Source organism: Bombina bombina, chromosome 8 (genome assembly GCF_027579735.1).
Source record: "Bombina bombina isolate aBomBom1 chromosome 8, aBomBom1.pri, whole genome shotgun sequence".
Classification (NCBI taxonomy): Eukaryota; Metazoa; Chordata; class Amphibia; order Anura; family Bombinatoridae; genus Bombina; species Bombina bombina.
Genome location: NC_069506.1, coordinates 234,927,569 through 234,940,185, shown reverse-complemented (window position 1 = coordinate 234,940,185; position 12,617 = coordinate 234,927,569).

The window sequence follows — 12,617 nt, the reverse complement described above, 5'->3', positions numbered from 1 at the left end:
TTAATAACTAAGTTATAGCGCATCTTCATTGCACATGATGAATAAAACCCCATCTAAAATAGCGCTTACATTCCAGATCTGATTTTTAAAAGGGGAGAGTTTACCATCACTTTAAGCATGCAAGGACACATATGTATGTCCATTAACAAAAAATTGTATCCCTACAGACAAGTGAAAACTGAGGATGTTACAAATATTAGGCAATGAACGGTCCCTACAAACCTGTACATTATTATAATAAGGCTTTAAGTAAAATAGTAATGTGTGTGGCTTAGGACTGAAATGCAGCCTGGTATCTTTGGTTATGTAAAGTAAAGATCGGCCTCTCAGTACAAAGGTGTGGTGCAAGCAACTTACTTGATTTCAAGAAAAATCAGTACTTAGAAATTCTCACTGTATCCTCAGTGTGATAAGGGTGGAGAATTTGAAAACCTGAAATTTTACTCTGTCAGTTCTGGACATGAGTAAATATGACTCCCTGTTATCTAGTCTATTCACCAGCCTAGAAGTTTTATGACATCAGGCTAAGATAAACCTTCCTGCAAAGGCTTCCTCCTCGTTTCCCATTTTAAAGGGACAGTTTACCATAGAATTTTTATTGTTTTAAAAGATACATATCCCTTTATTACCCATTCCCCAGTTTTGCATAACCAACAAAGTTATGTAAATATACTTTTTACCTCTGTGATTACCTTGTATCTAGGAACCTTCTTCCAGCCCCTGGATCACATGACTGTGACAGTTTATTATCTATTGACTTGCATTTAGCATTGTTTTGTGCTAAATCTTAAATAACCCCCTGTGCCTGAACACAGTGTTATCTATATAGCCCACGTGTACTTTATGTCTCTGTGTTGAAAAGAGATTTAAAAAGCATGTGATAAGAGGCAGCCCTCAAAGGCTTAGAAATTAGCATATAAGCCTACCTATGTTTAGTTTAAACTAAGAATACCAAGAGAAAGTTGATTAAAATGTAAAGTCCTATCTGAAAAATTAAAGTTTAATTTATACTAGACTGTCCCTTTAAATAGCGCATCTCTTTTTACCAGCATATTGCACTTAGTGGCCGCTTGGTAGATGAGCTAGTGTAAATAGCAGCTCCCTCCGGCAACATGCAAAATGTATCCAAACTAAAAGCCACTGACAACCCTAAGCCTATATCAGTCACTAAATAGTGTTGTGACAATGACATGATTTGTTTTTTAAATTATACACAAATAAATGACAGAAGAAAGTTTTATTTTGTTTTATATTTTAAAAGCCTGGTATTAGTCTGGCAAGAGACCCATTGGACGTTGCATAATTTATGTCAGTCTATATTTTATCCCTTAACACCATTGTCCTGAGCTTTCCACAATAATTACTTCTAACTGCAACATCCATCACCACAAAATAAACTGAGTACACTGTCCTTCATCTCCCAAAAAGCAGGTGTTTCCACCACAATTAAAGGGACACTGAACCCAAATTTTTACTTATGTGATGCAGTTGCAATTTTAAGCAACTTTCTAATTTACTAATATTATCATTTTTTCTTTGTTCTCTTGCTATCTTTATTTGAAAAAGAAGGCATCTAAGTTGTTTTGGTTTAGAACTCTGGACAGCACGTTTTTATTGGTGGATGAATTTATCCACCAATCAGAAAGAACAACCCAGGTTGTTTACCAAAAATGGGCCGGCATCTAAATTTACATTCTTGCATTTCAAATAAAGATACCAAGAGAATGAAGAACATTTGATAATAATAAGAGTAAATTAGAAAGTTGCTTAAAATGTCATGCTCTATATGAATCACAAAAAAAATTGGGTTCAGTATCCCTTTAAGAGAAAAAATAGATAGATATAATCAGGTGAATCCAAATTATTGCTACTACCCAAAAAGCAAGAGAACTGAGATTAAATCATTTGGATTGGATTGTAATTTAAAGGGATAGGAAAGTCAAAATTAAACTTGCACTGGATTCTGATAGAGCATGTAATTATAGGACACTTTTAAATTCATTTCTATTTTCAAATCTGCTTAGTTCTCTTGGTATTCCTTGCTAAAAAAGAATATGCACATATCCTACACTAGTGAGAGCTAGCTGCTGATTGGTGCCTGCACACATTTGTCTCTTATGTGATTGCCTAAATAGATGTGTTCAGCTAGCTGCCAGTAGTGCAATGCTGTTCCTTTAGCAAAGGATAACAAGAGAATGAAGCAAAGTTGATAATAGAAGTAAATTGGAAAGTTGTTTACATTTGTATGTTCTATCCAAATCATAAAAGAAAATGTTGGTGTTTTCTATACATGTTAAGGATGCCAAAAATATAGATTTATTTTTTTTGGCTAGAGAAAATAAGCATTATGATGAGGATTACAAATTGTAATCTTTAATTCTAGATGTAGTTATTGTTTCTACTTTTGTTCCAACATTAGGATTTAAGAAGTATAACAAATATAGCAGCCCAAATGCTAATAACACTGTAACAATAGGAAAAGAAAATAATCCAACATACAAGTAAAAAGCTGCCAATAAATTAACGGCTTAGTTGAAGGGGAAGTTTTTTTTTTATATAAACTTGGTATTAGGGATGTATATTGCAAACATTTGTGTATATATACAATGAAGAGGATTCCACTTTTATAGCCTTCAAATGATAAAGGAGATTTAGGCAGTTTTCAAATAATGAAATGTGTTACTCATTTATATTTGAACTTGGGGTGTTTCTATTCTATCAACAAATTTCCCTAGTAGTCCCATGAAAATCCAAACCTGGCATCAGCAAACAGAGCTTCAACCTGGACGATCCATACAAAGCCCATGCAACTGCCTGACTCCCACGATTTGACCCCTTGATTCTATCCTTAGCCACCCACTCCTAAATATGAAGCGGAAAATGTTGGGAGGTATGTAAAAAGATTGTTTCTACATTAAAAACCTCTGAGAGTAATGTAAACTCAATTGGCTGAATTAGTGCTAGATTACGAATGGAGCGGCAGTTTGGGGTCCTGCTCGCGAGTTAATACTGCTTGACTTTGGCTTTATGTGTATATCGGGTAGCATGCATATTACAAGTTGGAAGTAAAAAGTTTTCTCTCGAGGGGCGGAGCTTGTCAACATTGAGTAAAGTGACTCACTATAAAAATAATATAAAACCTAAATTTAGGCTTTGGATCTTATCTGGCTTGTTGCCGGACAGTAGCTGAGGATACAGCTGAATCTTCTACTCCTATTTTGGCACAAAGACTTACTCCGTGAGTACCTCATCAAGCCACTCTCCCAGCTCTGTATGCATGTCGCCCACTTGGGTACATTCTGACAGGATTTGGGAGCCTAATAGGATATCTTCTCCAGTACACGACCTGGCGCTCTTGGCCCGAACCACTTACGCAGCCACCACGAGGGCTCAGTCATCCTGCCACAACAACTAAGTGTACTGACTTATCTATCATCACAGTAGTCAGCTAGAAGCAAGGGTCAAGTTCTACAAGAAAAAGTGTGGGAACTCACCAATATTTCCACCCCTGTTATAATTAATAGTTTTATACACACACTTAGGAGCATATTTATCAATGTGCGAGCGGACATGATACGAAGTAGCATATTATGTCCGCCGCACATCGATAAATGCAGATAGCATACACTGTGGGCATTTATCATTGCCCCAGGAGTTCTTGCGAACTACTGGTGCAATGCCGCCCCCTGCAGATTCGCAGCCAATCGGCCACTAGCAGGGGGTGTCAATCAACCCGATTGTATTCGATTGGGTTGATTTCTGTCCACGGCCTCAGAGCTGGTGGACAAGTTATGGAGCAGCGGTCGTTAGACCACTGTTTCATAACTTCTGTTTCCGGCGAGCCTGAAAACTCGCTGGAAACAAGGGGCATCAAGCTCCAAAACAATTTGTGATAATCTTGCAATTTTTGGGGATTTTCAAAAACTAAAACACTAGCATAAAATATGTCCGCATATGTGTGTGTGTGTGTGTGTGTAAATGTGTGTGTATGTGTAAATGTGTGTGTATGTGTAAATGTGTGTGTGTGTGTAAATGTGTGTATGTGTAAATGTGTGTGTATGTGTAAATGTGTGTGTGTGTAAATGTGTGTGTATGTGTAAATGTGTGTGTATGTGTAAATGTGTGTGTGTGTGTAAATGTGTGTGTATGTGTAAATGTGTGTGTATGTGTAAATGTGTGTGTGTAAATGTGTGTATGTGTAAATGTGTGTGTATGTGTAAATGTGTGTGTGTGTAAATGTGTGTGTATGTGTAAATGTGTGTGTGTGTGTAAATGTGTGTGTGTGTAAATGTGTGTGTGTGTAAATGTGTGTGTATGTGTAAATGTGTGTGTGTGTAAATGTGTGTGTATGTGTAAATGTGTGTGTATGTGTAAATGTGTGTGTGTGTGTGTGTGTAAATGTGTGTGTGTGTAAATGTGTGTGTATGTGTAAATGTGTGTGTATGTGTAAATGTGTGTGTATGTGTACACATCAGCAGCAATGCACTATAGTGGAAGCTAGCTGTTGATTGGTGACTTTTACTCACATAATGTTGATTATAACCGTTTCAGCAAATATTGGAGTTTATTTGAGAAACATATTCAGTACTGATTATTAACCCCTTTACACACATATTATAAAGAGTCATTAAATATTTCACCTTAGTCTCTGGGGCCTATTTACTATGCTGCGAGTGAACATGATCCGATATAGCGTATCATGTCCGCAGCACATCGATAAATTGTGAACTGCTGGTGCAATGCCGCCCCCTGCAGATTCCCAGCCAATCGGCCGCTAGCAGGGGGTGTCAATCAACCAGATCGTATTCGATCGGGTTGATTTCTGTCCGCTGCCTCAGAACAGGCGGACAGGTTATGGTGCAGCGGTCTTTAGACCGCTGCTTCATAACTTCTGTTTCCGACGAGAAAACAAGGGGCATCAAGCTCCATACGGAACTTGATAAATATGCCCCTCTGTGTCAACATCATGACTTTTCTAATTCATTTCAAACACAGAAATGCAGGACTATTACTCTAACTACTGTTTTAGCTATCTGCACCCTCAGAAACTCAAAGCAAATTAAAGAAATACTATTTTTTTTACTCCTTTATTTAAAAAAAAAAGAAAACAAACTATTTGCTGGAAATAGGATTTCTCCTCACTGTTCTGCTGCAATTTGCCTCCTTTACTTTTCAGTGCCTCAGTACAAGGTCCCAGAATTTAGTTTTAAGTAAGACAGCAGATTCAGTCCCCATATCCTTTCCTTGTCCCTCAAAAAACAAATTTTTAATTTCACTCCCAACTGTGATTTATAGGTGATAGGAGAGGTGGCCCTAGAGGTAGTGAGGACTTAGGCAGACACATGCATACTGGCACACACACCCTGTTCACTAACATTCGCACACTTTGGGCCCCATGTATTAAGAGGCGGGCAGACAGATTCTCATCTTGCGAAGCTGTCCGCCTGCCTTCACTACATACGGGCAGCAGATCGGTTCATCTGTTGGCCCGTATGTATCATTACACACTCATGCCATCCCCCCTTCTCTGTGACTGACAGTCTTTCACTCGCAAGTTCTCTGTGATTTCTCTCCACCACCTCAGTGGTGGTGGAGAGTGTAAGAAGCAGCAGTCTAATGACCTTTGCTTCTTACATTGCAGGCACCAGGCTCACATATGCGAACCTGCCCCGCAAGGGCTTCGAACATGGGGCCCTAAATGTGCACACACACCCTAATCACTGACACACACACCCTAATCACCGACAAATGAACATTGCATTCTAACACATCTGCTGACTAACACACACATACACTAGATGCGCACACACCCTGCATAATGGAACATGCACACTGCATGCAACCCACCCTGCACACGTGAACTAACTGAATTCGCACTCACCCTGTTCACAGACATATACACACTGCATGAGCACAGACTGCTCACTGACATGTTCACTACATACACACACCCGGCACTGATGACTTACGTACATAAACTATATACACACACACTCTGTTCATTGACACATGCACACTACATGCACACATGACTTGCACACTGGCGCATACACACACCCTGCTCACTGATACTCACAACCCTCTACGGACACACACTACATGTGCACACACTCTGAACACTGATACATGCCCACGCTACATGCAAACACATACCCTGCTTATTTACACATGCACTGCATGCACACTCTGAGGCCTACGGTATTTATCAAGCTGTCAACTATGCTGCATTCGCTGGCACCAATACGCTCGCCTAACATCGCATAACATTGCGGCCACGGACCTGAATATGATCTCCATATTTATAAAAAAAAGCTGGCAAAAAGCTGCGCACCAAGTACGGGGCGATGAGCAGCAGACTGTTGTTAACTAGCAGTCATCGATCTCGCTGCCATCCGGCTTTTTACCAACTTTATTTATACCCTGTCACTAAACACCGCCACTATACTAAAATGTTTTACCCCTATCCCGCTGCTCCCCGACCCCGCCGCACTAAATAAATGTATTAACCCCTATCCCGCCGCTCCAGGACCCCACCGCCACTAAATAAATGTATTAACCCCTATCCTGACGCTTCCGGTCCCCGCCACAACTAAATCAATGTATTAACCCCTAAACCCCTGGACTCCCACATCACTACCACTTACTAAACCTATTAACCCCTAAACCAACAGCCCCCCACATCGCCATAAACTAAATTAAGCTATTAACCCCTAAACCTAAAAACTCACTAACTTTACATTAAAATTACCTCATCCCTATCTTTTAATTAATTAAATCCGACCTGTAGAATTAAAATTAACTATATTAAACTATTAATTAACCTACCCTAACTATTATACTAAGATTACATTAAACTATATTTAACTATTAATTAACCTACCCTAACTATTATACTAAAATTACATTAAACTAACAATTAAATTAACTATCTTACATATTTAAAACCCTACTCAAATTATTTAAATCTACAATTAAAAATTACTAAAAAAAAATAGAAAACACTAAGTTACAAAAACAAACAAACTACAGTATCAAAAATAAAAAAACAATTACACCTAATCTATTAGCCCTATCAAAATAAAAAAGCCCCCCCAAAATAAAAAACCCTAGCCTACAATAAACTACCAATGGCTCTTAAAAGGGCATTGCCCCAAAGAAATCAGCTCTTTTACCTGTAATAAAAATACAAAAAACCCCCAACATTAAAAACCACCACCCCCACAACCAGCCCCCCCAAATAAAAACCCTATCTAAAAAAACCTAAGCTCTGCATTGCCCTGAAAAGGGCATTTGTTTGGGCATTGCCCTTAAAAGGGCATTTAGATCTTTCACTGCCCAAAGTCCCTAACCTAAAAATAAAACCCAACCAATAAACCCTTAAAAAAAACTAACACTAACCCCGACGATCCACTTACAGTTTTCGAAGACCGGACATCCATCCTCATCCAAGCGGCAGAAGTCCTCATCAAAGCCGGCAGACGTCTTCATCAAAGCGGGCTGAAGTCCTCATCAAAGCCAGCAGATTCATCCAGATGGCATCTTCTTTCTTCATCCATCCAAGATGGCATCTTCTTTCTTCATCCCTCCGGCGTGGAGCAGATCCATCTTTAAGACATCCGACGTGGAGCATCCTCTTCTTCCCATGGTCAACGTAGAATTAAGTTTCCCTTTAAGGTACGTCATCCAAGATGGCGTCCCTTACATACTGATTGGCTGATAGAATTCTATCAGCCATTAGGAATTAAAGGGGAAAAAGTCCTATTAGCTGTTGCAATCAGCCAATAGGATTGAACTTTCATCTTATTGGCTTATCTAATCAGCCAATAGGATTGATCTTGTATTATATTGGCTGATTGGAATATCCAATAGAATGCAAGCTCAATCCTATTGGCTGATTGCAAAAATCAATAGGATTTTCCCCTTTAATTTCTATTGGCTGATATAATTCTATCAGCCAATCGGAATGTAAGGGACGCCATCTTGGATGACGTACCTTAAAGGGAAACTTCATTCTACATTGATCATCGGAAAAAGAGGATGCTCCACGCCAGATGTTTTGAAGATGGATCTGCTCTGCGCCGGACGGATGAAGATAGAAGATGCCGTCTGGATGAAGACTTCTGCCGGCTTCGATGAGGACTTCTGCCGCTTGGATGAAGATGGATGTCCGGTCTTCGAAAACTGTAAGTGGATCGTCGGGGGTTAGTGTTTTTTTTTTTTTTAAATACTTTTTATTGAGGTAAGTTTTGGCATACAGAACAGGTAATTAGACCTTCCACAATTATAGTTACAAGAAGCACATTGCAAATTTCAACATACATAGAGAAGAAAAACATAAGAAAACAAAATACAAGGCAATAATACAATATGTCTATAGACAATAGCATTAATGATTAGTAAAATTACAAAATAACAATAAAGTGTTATGCTATATTAAGACATAATGTTCACGGAAGCCTAAACCTTCCTTCTTGTCTGAAGGGCCCCTTATGGACCTCTGGTAAGAAATCTAGTGTGCCAAAAGACTATCTGCAGTGGAAAGGATCTCTTATGAGATATATGTTTACCTCGTTTTTTTTTTTTTTATTTGAGTTCTTTAGTAATGCTAACATGAGCTGAATATCCAAAACACTACTATAAAAAGAAAAGTAGAACTATAAAAGATTATATTCAGCTACTTTATAAAACAGAGTATGTGTCGCCACAAAAAGGAAAAAGAAAAAATAACCGCCTAGTTGTGCCCATACATTTAGTGCCACTCAGTACATGCCAAATTCGTATCTATTCAACTTGTTCCCGATTAATAATAAGTAAGAAAAGATAGGGGAACAGGTTATAGGAGTCATATAAAATGAGATAAGAGGAGAGATTAGGAGGAGAGAAAGAGGAAAAAAAAAAAAAAAAAAAAACGGGGGGGGGGGGGGTTGGGTATATATATGTAATGGGGGAGGGATGGGGAAATCCATGTCCCCTCATGGGACCCTATATTTATAATATGGATGGTATTCCATAACTTAAAGATGAGGTTGCCACAGTCGACCTACCAATTTTCTCATGAACTTCATTGAATGTGCAACCAGTCTGACCATATATTCCAATAATCCTCCAATCGTTCCAAGGAACTATAGGCAAATTTTTCCATCTTAGCTAAGTAATGTATCACTTCACAAACATCCGATATTGTGGGTGGGTCAATTTGTTTCCAGGCTCTGGCAATGCAGAGCCTGGTTGCAGCCATTATGTAAATTACCAACTGCCTAGTATATTTAGGCAGCTCTTTACCAAAGACATGAAAGAGGGCACACCTGGGCGTCAGCTCGATTTCTATATTCATGGAATGTAAAAGTACCTCAACATCTCTCCACAGCCCGCTGATCTTAGGGCAGGTCCACCAAATGTGTGCATCTGTGCCCAGTTCACCGCATGATCTCCAGCACACTGCCGGAGAACCAGTAAACATCTTAGACAGCCTGGTGGGGACTCTGTACCATCTTAGTAGTAGTTTTATGTATCCTTCAAAAATGGTGACGCAATGGATCGTTTTCTTTGTTAAGATCACTGCGGAACTAAAATCCAAATCTGAGACTCCCATCTCCAACTCCCTGCACCACAATTTAAACTGTCTTGGGAGACCTATAGAATGGTCTCTTAGCAGTGCTCCATAGTGAAACGTAAGAGGTTTGTAAGTAGCCAGCCCGCCCATCCATCTCATCTCCCATTTAGAATAAGGCCTAAGGCCTTGTACGTTGAATTGCCAAGAATTCAGCAAGCTAAGTATTCTCCGACATTCAAAATGCAACCACAGTGGGGGGTCGACAAAGGACCCAAGGACCTAAGGGACTGTTAGCAATTTATTATAACTGCTCTATCCAAGCAAATCCCCTATTCACCCAGAAGTCTAAATGAATGTTAGGGAGGTCCCATAAAAGACCTCGCAGTTGGTGAACAGGAGACGGGTGTGGGGCGATCTCCGAGTAATGCCGTAGCGTATGCCAAAGTCGAATGTTTTGCTGTACAATGGGATTAGCTATTTTTTCAGCCAATGGTTTATAACTCGGAACCCACAGCATACCTTGAAGGTCTAGCCCAGTCGGTACATACAATTCTTCCAGTCTATACCAACCTGGTTTCTCCGATTCTGGGCACCAAGCTGAAATTTGTGATAATCTCGTGGCTTCATAATATAAAAATATATTGGGCAAGGAGACTCCACCTTTTGAAAATTCTCTCTGCAGAGTTTTGTGACTAATGCGTGGGACCCTCCCCATCCAGATATATCTGGAAAAAATTTGATGAATATGTTGCAATATGACATGCGGAATATTCAATGGTATGCAACGAAATAAATACAGGGCCTTAGGGAGTAGAGACATCTTAACCGTGGCTACCCGGCCCAACCAAGAGATCTCTCTAAAATCCCACCTATTTGTCAGTTGTTTCAATTCCATTAGTAAAGCGTCAAAATTAAGTTTCATAATTCTATCTAGATCCGCGCTTAAATAAATGCCTAAGTGTCTCATAGACTCATTGGACCATTGAAAATCATAGGTCTGACGTAAAACCGAGATCTGCTCTTGAGGCATATTGATACAGTAGGCGTCTGTTTTAGTCAAGTTTATTTTATAATGACTAATGGTGCCAAAACGTTCAAGCAGAGCAAACACCGCTGGCACTGAGGAAACCGGATTTGTAAGGAGAAGGGTAACGTCGTCCGCGTATAAGACAATTTTCTCTTGTCTAATACCCATAAGCAGGCCTTCTATGTCGGGAGATCTACGAATTGCCATTGCCAGCGGCTCCATGGCCAGAGCAAATAACAGGGGGGACAGCGGACACCCCTGTCTGGTGCCATTAGAAATAGGAATAGCTGGGGAACAGAAACCCAGCCTTCTTACCTTGGGACAGGGACTCGAATATAGAACCTTTATCATGTTAATCACCTTAAGAGGAAATCCAAAAGCCTTGAGCACCTCCCAAAGGTAATCCCATCTGACCCTGTCAAACACCTTTTCGGCATCAAGGGACAGGGCCATCAGGGAAACCTTAGACTTCTTTGCTTCCGAAAAGATCGTGATCAGGCGGCGTGTATTGTCAGGGCCTTGACGGCCTCTAACAAAACCCACCTGGTCCACTTCAATCAGGGACAGTAGAGGAAAAGCCAGTCTGTCTGCTATCAATTTAGAGTATAGTTTTGTATCAACGTTTATTAAAGATATTGGTCGGAAATTGCCGCAACAAGAAGGATCTTTACCTGGCTTAGGAATAGCTATTATAGTCGCCTCCAGATACTCTTCGAGAATCTGCCCTGTCGAGCCAATCTCGTTGAATACCTGGCTCAGAACTGGCTTCAATTGAACTTGTAATTTCTTATAAAATTGACCTGAAAACCCATCCGGTCCCGGGGCTTTATTAATCTTTAAGTGCTTGATCGCCTGACCTATCTCCACCTCAGTAAAAGGTTGTGTTAAGCTGTCGCCCTCCTCATCTGGCAGTGAAGGGAGCCCTAATTTCTCTAGAAAGAATTAAATTTCCTTGACCGACGCAGTTTTAGGCTTTTCATGAGAGTTGAGATTGTATAGCTGTTCATAAAAGGCAGCTAAAGCTTTTCCTATGTCTTCTGGTGCATATAGTTTCCTTCCCCCCTGCTGAATATATGGAATTCTGGAGGCCGCTGTCTGCTGCTTTAATTTATTTGCCAACATGGAGCCCGCTTTGTTACTGTTAGAGTACATGGTCATTTTAAATCTAGAGAATGCAAGTTGAATACGTTCTAGTTCAAAGTTCTTAATTTGAGACTTTAACTTCAATATTTCTTCAGAAATACTAGCAGTAGGGGTCTTTTTATTTTGTCTCTCTTTTGCCCTTAGGTCAAAAGTCAGTTTGCCTAGAGGGGCACCTCGCAGTTTTTTCAAGGTCGCTGCCTTTGCAATACAAAACCCCCTAATGTAGGCCTTTAGTGCGGCCCATCGGATTTGATGAGACGTCTGATTGACCGGATTAGATTCCAGAAAATCCTCTACTTTCTCCATTAACTCTGGTAGGAAAGACACGTCCTCCCATAAGAACTTAGGGAGTTTCCATGTCGGTCTGGGAGAAATTGGTCCATCAATTCTAATGATCATCGTCATTGCATCATGATCCGACCATGGGCAGCTGCACAAGTTAGAGGACGTGACCATATTCATGGTCCAGGAATCCACAAAAAAATAGTCCAACCTTGAATAGGACCCATGTGGAGGTGAAAAATATGTATAGTCTCTAGAGTCTGGATGACATGCTCTCCATACATCATAAAGTGAAGATTGGAAAATCAGGTTTCGAAATTTAGGGGCTACTGATAGAGAGTACGTGTCTAGTACTTTGCCACTGGGAAGTTTTTTATCAACCTGTGGGTCCCATACTAAATTAAAATCACCGCCCACCACCAACGTGCCCTGTCTTAGGCCCTCCACTAGATGCAATATTCTGCGTAAAATTTTTATCTGACCCTGATTAGGGGCATATACATTCACCAAAGTGAAGAGTTGCGAGTTGAGTCTGCAAACCAGCACCAAGAATCTACCCTCTGGGTCCGTCTCCACATGGATCTGTTGAAAGGCCACACCTCTATTTATGCA